This window comes from Bidens hawaiensis, unplaced genomic scaffold (assembly GCF_021521415.1).
Source record: "Bidens hawaiensis isolate Kalapana, Puna unplaced genomic scaffold, B.hawaiensis_p1.1 tig00005681_1, whole genome shotgun sequence".
NCBI lineage: Eukaryota > Viridiplantae > Streptophyta > Magnoliopsida > Asterales > Asteraceae > Bidens > Bidens hawaiensis.
This window is the reverse complement of record NW_027491371.1, coordinates 512,822-523,106: the sequence shown is the minus strand read 5'-3', so window position 1 is coordinate 523,106 and position 10,285 is coordinate 512,822. Positions and strand designations below refer to the sequence as shown.

Genomic DNA, 10,285 nt, shown 5'->3' with positions numbered 1-10,285 from the left:
GTTTTTCAAGTTTGGTTGTGGTTTTGTCGAACCTAGCAGTGAGATCCTCCATTACACCCCACCTTTTTTTCAATGCCCCACCTCCATCCACGGAGATGAGGTTGTTGAATACCTTTCACAATAACCTTGAGGATGCTAATGAAGTTTGATACTAACTAACGATATTGTAATTTGTCATGTACCACGTAACGTGGAAGCGAAACGTACAACATATAAAATTACTCTTTGTGAGTACATTGATATATTAGTGAATGAACGAAAATATGTATACGGTGTCTTTTTCTATGGGAATTCCATATTTGACAAATATTGCCAAATATTCAAATTTAACAATATGTGATTACAGAACTTATTAAAGGCATAAATATACGACTAACAAATTGCATGTTTTGTGACAATCCAACTATTTATTAAATGAAAGATCGCGGAAATCTCTAAAATCACTTTAAGATTCTTTGTCGTTTTCATGGCGTCTACCAAAATCTCACCTATCCTGAATGTTTTCGTTTATTGTGTTATCTGTGCTTATCATAAGTTCAACCTTGGTTGCAATAGTACTAGTAATGCAACTTTTTTCTTTCTTGATTAATTCGTTATCTGCAAAAGCCATTTTCTTGACCTAGATCCCACTTTTAGACCTACAAATCAATGTCTCACGCACGTACATGGAAACAACAATTAGAAAACGAAGTCCAAGTTGAACACCCTACATGAACAAATATGTACGAATTCTACATAGATCCTGCCTTCTTATTGCTTTGTCAATGCATGCAATTTTTTCATGTATTCACATTTACAATTATAAAATTTTGAAAACCGCTGAATTCATAAGTTTAGGGAAACATAAAAATGTTTGGATTTTGATCAGTATAAAATTGTCCACATATAGAATTAAATAAAATAAATAAAGTTCTAATACTCAGAAATGTTACAAATATTAATATACATATATATATGTAAACAAATTTTTTTTTCATATAAACAACTATATTTTTAATAGCAAAGGCCCGGACACGTTGACAAATAGATCACTCTTCTCTTTCTCCATGAGGAAACCCACTGACTCAACCAATACAAATGCTTGATGCGAGACTTGAACCCATGATCTCCTATAAGGAAAGTCATGGGACTACAACTGTTTTGTAATTTATAATTTGTTATGTTACTTCTCGTATTTAAATGTAAATATATATCTATTTTACATATAAAACATTTTAGATTAACAAAATGGTAATTTAAACATTTTAGTGGGAGACGCCGTTATATTAATGTTTTGGCTGGACTTAGTTAATCTCCGGTTGCAGATTCGATAACTTCGTCGGTGTAATCAACTAATCAGTTATAGTATTGAACGGACTATCTAAATGATGATACCAATGAGTTCTAGCCCCATTCCTTGTTATGTTTTCGGGGTTGTATGCATACTCAATTTGATTAGTTAATACACTTACCTTAAGTGATAAGCGTATGCCTTGTATGATTTATGTATGAATGAATGCTTGTAGGTGCGTGAACGATCTTCGAATATTTCATGTACCGCCAAGTGATAGTTGAAGATATGCTTGTTATATATGATGTGTAAATGATGTATGTATGTATGAAAGTTATAATTATTAATATAAAGAAAAGTATGGTATGGTTGTAAGGAAGAAAGGGAGACCGGACCCTAATAATATCCGAGGATGGAGGGTGTCCGGATCCTAATAATATCCTAGGATGGAGGGTGACCGGACCCTAATAATATCCGAGGATGGAGGGTGACCGGACCTTAATAATATCCGAGGATGGAGGAAACCGTACCCTAACAATATCCGAGGTATGTAGGGCGAAATGCTCTTTATAATGTAAGGTCAGTTACGCATGTATTGTGTATTTTAAAGAAAGAAGGTATGAAAGAATGGAAGTATGTGTATGGAAGAACGATGAACATGTTAAGTATGTAATATTTATCTTCGGATACGTATATAAGTAAGTATGTGAATGTATTGTATGTTGTCTGATTAACTAAATCTCACTGGCTGACTTTTAGTATGTACACATGTATATATGTTTATTGAGCTGCCATGAGGATGACACATGGCATGGATTGAACAGCTGGCATCTGATGATGGAAGAAATGATGTTTTATATACGATGTTTTATGTTATGGTTTTAAGGAAAGGATTACATGTTTTGTAACGAATGATCGACGTTAACGTTTCCGCGAATGTTTTAAATAACTATGATATTTAGAACTATGTTTATGAGTAAATCCAACGTTCAAAGTGAGGCACCGGGATCGGGCCTTACAGTCGTTTACTTAACACACCAAGAACACTTTCATATTTTTAACCATTCAAACATTATAAACCAACACTTGAACTCTTGATTCTCAAACCCATAAACCCTTAATCTTTCTTGAATACCTTATGTTCGAACCCGTAAACATACACAAACACCAAGTGAACCCTTAAACCCACTTTAACACTTGAACACTTGTCTTCAACACACAACAAGACCAAAAAACACACAACAAGACCAAAATCCAAGGTTGTGACCCAAGAACCACAACTAGTAGAGCCAAAACTCTTAGGTCCTTAAACACGAATCAAACAACAATAACAAGAGTTCTTGGATCAGTCTAGACCACCTAGCTAGAGGAAATCACTAGTTGGTTAACCGAGATCTCGGATCTTGATGTGTGTTAGTGCGGCCGTGAGAATGAGAGTGGAAAGGGAGTAAAGAAAAAGTTAGATGGATAATCTGTTTGTCAAAAGGTTATTTTTATGCATGGGCATACCTCACTATATATAGCCATGCCATACAATCTTTCTATTCATAATGGCACAATGGGCTAACGGACTCTGCCCAAACATACAAGCAAGTAAATTATTATATGCATGATAAACAACGGGAATAATACATAAGACTACATGAACAAAATGGGATCTACAATAGTAATTTTGGATTTTCTTCGGATATCCAAACTATTAAATTTAATATTCTTTTAATTATTTATATATACTAAATTACCAAATAAAAAGGAGATACCATTAATCTAGAACATATGCAGCAACGCCGTGCTCTTCCTCAACTCCTCAAGTCCTCCACGGTCCATCAACCACATCCCTCATTCCACACATGCGGTCGGTGGCCGCGTTTATCATCATCTCCGTCTCGACACTATAGCCATCCACCGTTGTCCCTCATGGTCTTACGTCTCTTAGACTCCCGCTCTTTATATTCCGTCGATTATTTCACTTTTTCATTTTTTAGTTTGCTAAATACATATTGTTTGAATGTTTAATTACAAAGTTGTTTTGAAGATTTGTTAGATTCATGATCAAATATCCAGACATGTCAGAGTTTTTAACGTAGAAATTATTATTATTATTTTCTTTTTCAATATATTCGGATATCCGTTTCACTTTGAACAGTTATCCGAAACTAATACGGATTCGGGTAGTGAAATCAACTATCCGACGGATATCTGAAACTTCGGATATCCGAATTTGAACAAACCCCTAGCTAGAACAAAAGAGGTGAGTTTTGTGAGCTTGACCTATACAAGGATGAAATCAAACTCAGATTGATCGGCTATATTTGTGAATATTGCAAAAGTAGATGCGTGGTCATTGAATCCACTACTACAAAATTGGGCTTTTGCGACAACAGTTACGGTCGCAAAACGGTAGCAATTGCCTTGTTGCGACCCTGTTGCGACCGAAAATGGGGTTGGAAAAACACACGTCGCAAATGCCTTATTGCGACCAAGTTCTGACCTCTTTTTAACCTTTGCGACCAAATGTTGCAACCAAAAAATCCGTCGCAAATGTTGAAACCGGAATAACACGGTCGCAAAATATTGCAACAATTTTAGAACGGTCGCAAATTTTGCAACCGTTTTAAAGTGGTCGCAAATGTTGCGACAGCTTGCTTGTTTACAACTTGCAACCATTTTGCGACTGCTTGCCTTTTTATAACTTGCAACCACTTTTGCGTCCGTTATTTTTTATTTTTGGTTTCGGTAGTTTTCTTTTTCAAACCTGCTAATATGCTCATATTTTTAAATCCAAGCATATATCATAATTTTAAAGTTAATATACGATTCCACAAAAGAAATTACAAACTTAAATGTCAAATACCCAAGTTATCAAAACATTCAAAACAAAGTGTATGTATCTTGTGCATGAATATATAATCTTATAACACACTTAATCAAGAGCCTGTACTAGCAACTTTCTGCACGTGATACCTGTAACAATAGGCTCTACAATAGGCTCTCTGAGGATAAAAAACAATAAAATTAATAACATGAAACATAAGTAATAATTAGTGAATACAACAATAAATACTAATATATTATTGCAAAATATAACTTGCATTTAACAACATGGCAGTCCATGAGGCGATCATTTGGTGGTCCAGGTTCACCCAAAGAGTTAACTAGAAGTACCTTAATGTAACGTGTAACTCGGTTTCTTGAGTACCAAACTGGGCGGCAAAAGGGCCATTGTAACCAAGGCTAGTTGGAAGCACGTGTTAACCAAAAATAAGATACAAATAATTTGATATTAATCCTAGACTCATGAACGAAGCCTATAAAGATAACTTGACATTCTGAACACGATGTTTACCTTACTGGTCAATTAAATGAAGAAATGTGCATCTACTTCACTTCACCAGATCACCATTTTCATGTACATACATAATATACATTAAAAATGGTACAAACTAAAAAGCAAAGGTTATACCATCCGAGAACCGGCCCTAGATCAATCTGCTCACAAAAATGAAACTAAGGCCCGTGAAAAAAAGTCATGCGGATTTGTAGATAAATAACTACCGACCAGGTAATTATAATTTTTGTAATGGCTAACTTTATAATTTGATCACTTTTTGCTTAGTTTGTATTTTTTTCAAATGTAGTGGCCTATATCACTAAATTACAAAGATAGTCCCTGTCAAATTGCATGTGCATTAAATTACCAAACAAGCCCATGTAAAAAAAGTAGAACTACCATGTTGAGACATCATTTAGTAAAACTACTAAAACAGGGCATCAATCTAACCTTGAAGTTAGAGTTTTCTGAAATGGGCTAATTTGGTAGCCTACCCGATGACCAGTGTTTTGCTTTTTATTTGGCATTTGATAGACTAACTTATCTCCAAATTTCAACCTAGTGAATTTAAGAAAAAGTATAACCACCAAAGTAGCCCATTTCAAAACTTTATAACCACCAAACTACTCCATTTTTTAATAAAGAGGCTTGCCACATAGCTTTTTTTTAATTCTTACCAGCTGTACCAGTTGCCCGTCCATTGAATTACCAAAGTAGCTCATTTAGAAAAAATATAATTGCCATGTTTTTGTTTATGCATTAACCCTATAGAGTAACTTGTCTCCAAATTTCAACCTAGTACATTTAAGAAAAAGTATAGCCACCAAAGCAGCCCATTTCAAAACGTTATAACTACCAAACTAGTTCATTTCTTAATAAAGAGGCTTGCCAAATATTTTTTTTTTCTTTCCATTGAATTACCAAAGTAGCTTATTTAGAAACATACCTTTGAATAGTTAGCGTTAATCTCGACATCCTTGTATGCATCCTAATGTTTTTTCCCCTAAAAATTCAATATATAACATTAAAACAACCAAAACATTCAAATAAAGAAATTAAACACAAAGTTTCAATGCTAAATAATGGCATTACTATGTAAGATTCAATATCATGTAGCAGGTCTTTAACCTAGTACATGTTAAAAAGATGATTCGTTTAAATATAAAAAAGATAACCTTAAATTAGAGAACTTGATTGAAACGTTAAAACAAAAATTAACACATAAAAATACGCCGTCAGTTATACTTATTAGTTTAATAAGCAGTTGTAAAGTTTGTAATGTATGGCCATCAAACATGTTACTCCACTCATTACAAGATGCCTAACTCAACTGTTGTAAAGTTTTAAGATACATGAAATACAACATAAGCAGTTCAACTAACTTAGTAACATATTGCCAACATGATTAAAATTTTAAGAACAAATATATTAAATCTAAAGTTCTTCAATTAAATGAAGATGAGCACATAAAAACATGGTTTGATGTAAGAAAACAGTAAGTGAATAAAAAATATAGATGGATATGAGCAAAATTTATAGGAACAACTCATGAAAGGCAGCTTTCGTACATTTAAATTTTTGGGTCTGCACTTTTAAAAACAAACAGGTCTACTCAAGTACATTAAAAAAGAACAACACATTTGTTCAACTTTAACTTTAACCTCAAATTACCAGATCGTTGTTTATCATTTGCTTGTGGGTCTCAATCGAAGATTGCTATGCGCCATCTGTGTTTTGTGTTAGAACAACAATAGTTTTCGTTGGTTTTTTGGTTCGTTTGATATGAGTAAACTTCCTGAAGGGCCGACGGGAACCCCTGCACCTGATTCACGTGTAACTAACACATAAGCACCTCCGGGTCTTAGTGTTTTTGCACGTATTACGACTCCAAGTGGCCGTACTCTCAAGCGTGTCACAACTCCGGGGTCAAGAATCACCAATGTAACACCTGCGGTTTTACCCTAGAGAATGTTACAACACCAACCGGTCCCATGGATGGCACCAATGAAGAAACATGGAATGGATCCGGGTCGGATCCATGTCCAGATTCCCGGTCTTCAATATGAACGAACCAACGCCTTGATCTTCTTCTCTTGTTACTCAGATCTGCCATAGAAAAGTGAAGGTGTGGAGGTGACTGCTAAGAGAATAAACTCTTGTTTACAGACACAAAAATATGTGGGAGCCAAGGGTCCAAGAAAAGGTCCTTTCAATGAATGATAAAGGCTCCTTATATAGGGACTCCATGGCTACCATCATGAACCCTAACCTTTATTGGGCCAAGCCTGGTTAGGGGTTACCTCCACAAACCCCAGCCCAATGGGCCTTATTAGTAGACAATAATAATGTAATAAACATAATATATTATGTAATAAATAAAAGGTCGTACCGGGTTTGACGTACCCTACACCTACATTGATTATTGCAGTGTTTATCGTTGAAAAAAATCAGTGAAGTAATTAAGGTCATAATTTGATGTATCTGCAGATGAATTGATTTTCAACTGCGGAAGTGTTTGTTGTGTTCCGATTCGTATAAACATTCGTTATATACACTTGATTGAAGTAATTAAGGTCATAATTTGTTTATGCTTACAAGCAAATTGAGTGCTTCGTTTACATAGAATTGTAAACTTTTGGCATCATCTTTTATATGAAATCGTGTTAGCTTCTTTCAATGTAATACATACTGTATCCGATTGCATAGATTATTAATGTTTGGTGTTTAAACATTTGGTAATTTGTTAGATCTAAATTTTTTGATGTTTGATGTTTATAAAACATTTCGAAATTTGTTTGATCTGAATTTCTTTTTTGTTGATATTTTGTGTTTAAACATTACGTAAGTTGTTAGATCTGAACTGTTTGATGTTTAAACATTTCGTAATTTTTTAGATCTGAAATTTTTGATATTTGATGGTTAAACATTTGGTAATTTGTTGGATCCAAACTTTTTGATGTTTGATGTTTAAACGTATGGTAATTTGGTAAACTTATAGATTTAAATATGCTGTACGGCGCACTGTGTTTCTGTTTGTTAAACGACTATTACATTTATCAATTGAGACTGCACCAGTTTTTTGAAAGTAAATTTTGGGGCAAGCAAGTAATGGTGTGATATATGAAGAGAAACTGATGATAGAATGTTTAAATATCGGCTATACAACAAATGTAGGCATTTATATTGTAGGCTCTACACATAAAAAATAGAGATTTACATAATAATCGCATTAAAACGGAGGAATTAAGGAGAATATTGCAAAACAAGGTGATTATGTTATAATCATTAGGTTATTAAATCAAGGTTTTCAGGGGCCTAACCCTACTTTTCTCCGGTAGGTGCAGATAACTATGAATTGCAACCTGGCATTGTCTAAACCAGCATGCCCGGCATATTCATAGCTGCTCATGAAACCAAGTACTTATCTTTCATTACAAGCTAGTTCATGTATTCTTTTTGTATAATTAGGGCTTCTTTAGATTGTCTATGAGATTCTTTTTGCGGTTCTATTTGTTTTCTTTCTTTTTAGGTATTCATTGAATAGACGTACTCGTCATGTTATAATACTATATATGTACAGTTTTGAATACCTCGTGCTTTGTTGTCAAATTCATGGAAAAAGACAAGTGTTCGCAATAGCAGTTACTCTATTAGTTCAGACCAGATGTATCGCAATGAAGGTCTTGCTGATTTGACTCCGGAGGAGCAAGCTGCAGCTGAAGAAAGCTTTTTGTCAGCTTATCGTAAACCTTTTGAATTATACAAAATTCTTCAACAACGCTTTGCTAGAAATGTAATATTTTTAATCTGTTCTCTCTTTTGGTTACATAATCGTTTATATTTTAATCTATAATTGATACATTACCTGGAAGTATATATTTTTGGGAGATTTTTATATATCCCCTCTAAACTTGCAAAATTACATGTTTCTCTAAAACACAAATTTTCAATGCATAAGGTAGCATGCCCTATATTTGTTGGATCTGATACAAATCATACATTTCTCCGTCACATGCATTATATTACATGACCTTTAAGTGTTAATGCATAAATCCGCACGTGTTGTTTTTTTTTTGCAGCCCGTATTTCTTAAGAGATGTCTGAGTTACGAAAGAGAAGCTAAGCTGGAAAAAGAAAAAAGGTAAGAATCGCCAAATCAAACTCACAACAATTTATACTATTGACTATGCTGTCTAGATTGGCTCTCATCTTTTAGGGTGCTACCTTGCTTTAATACAAATTTGGGCTTGCTTTTCCGTAATTATATTTTTATCGGGTCTCTCGTTAAACGTCCTTGTTAATTAATGGCCTATACAGTTTTGAAAGATATGGGTTTCGTTTTCCTGTATTGTAGGATACAAATATCAGTATCTACATCTGGCACTACTACTTCAAATGTCGATGGATCTCAAATTCAGACCCTTTTTCCTCTTTATGTGTTTTCGGCAAGACCAGTGTCTACTACGAGTGTGGAGGTGATTACAAATTTACGCTTTTGTTATTTACTTTTCATGCTTTATTAGTTTTTTTTACTATTTCTTATTTACTTTTTGATGCAAAATGGCTAGTTTTCTTTGTTTATATTTTTCAGAAACAGACTACAGTTGTTTATCGCTTTAAGCGAGCACGTAAGTTGAGAGTTTTTGGTGGGTCTGACACAGCAAAATTTATTCTCTATGAGATGAATAAATTATCGAAAGATATCATATTTGGATCAATCGAGATGTTGGTGGTTAGCTGTGGTATGACATCGGTTCTTGTTTTTGTTATATTTGGCGAATCGTTATGAAAAGTTTGTAGTGTTTTTGAGTTTTTATCTTCTACTGCAGCTGACTCCTCAAATTCTCAGAGTATTGATCTAACGGATGATCACAAGCTTTCTAACTCGTGTAAGATATGCTCTAGATGCGGAATCTTGTTCATTAATACAGAAGACTAAATTATTGCGAGAAGAAGACTAAATTATTGCGAGAACACCGCTAAATCATTTAATTTTTCTATCAATAGTTCATATTTTTAGATGCTCCTTACATACCAATTTGTTTGTATGTTTATTTTTTCACTATTAAACGATTACCTACAAAAGTGTTTAACTTTTAAAAAATTAATTTACATCATTTTACAATATTAAAATATTTGTGCCGTCAGATTGACTAATGCTAACACAAGCATTTTCTAATCTCTATTCCTCAATACCAATAAAACAGTTAATAAAAAACGGCATTAACAAATGCCGGTGAACATGTTGACGCTAAAATATTTCATGTAAACCTTTTGTTCATACTCGAAACAATCAATGGCCATGTATACCCGCAGACTAATTATATTCACATAGTCAAGCCCACACAGCCCTATAGACCGGTTCAATGAGATGGGGACAAGATACTATGCATGATGGGATATGCGTACTCTCTTTCCACATATGTATGGATCCAGACACACGTATAACCATCTTGAATGACAGCAAATACTAAAGTTTTAGGGATATATTGTCCCATGCAAACTTTTGTATAAATACCTTGTTTAAAGACTTTACTTGTAAAGAGATTAGACTTATTCAACTTTGTTTCTGTTGATTAGTGCAATAGTGATTTATGCTTGTACGTTACCTCGAACTAGAATAACTTTTGTAAATAACTAGATCGAGTATTTAACTTCTTACCTTTATTCTGTTTTGCATAGAT

The 10,285-nt window shown here is 33.9% G+C and overlaps 1 long non-coding RNA gene across 1 annotated transcript; it reads left to right on the top strand.

The window, feature by feature from the left end:
• The first annotated feature begins 8,287 nt into the window (after positions 1 to 8,287).
• LOC143630526 (uncharacterized) lies at positions 8,288 to 9,341 on the top strand. The gene is made up of 3 exons (XR_013153179.1): positions 8,288 to 8,394; positions 8,681 to 8,742; positions 8,956 to 9,341. It is a non-coding gene; the product is annotated as an uncharacterized LOC143630526 (long non-coding RNA).
• Positions 9,342 to 10,285: the final 944 nt, after the last annotated feature.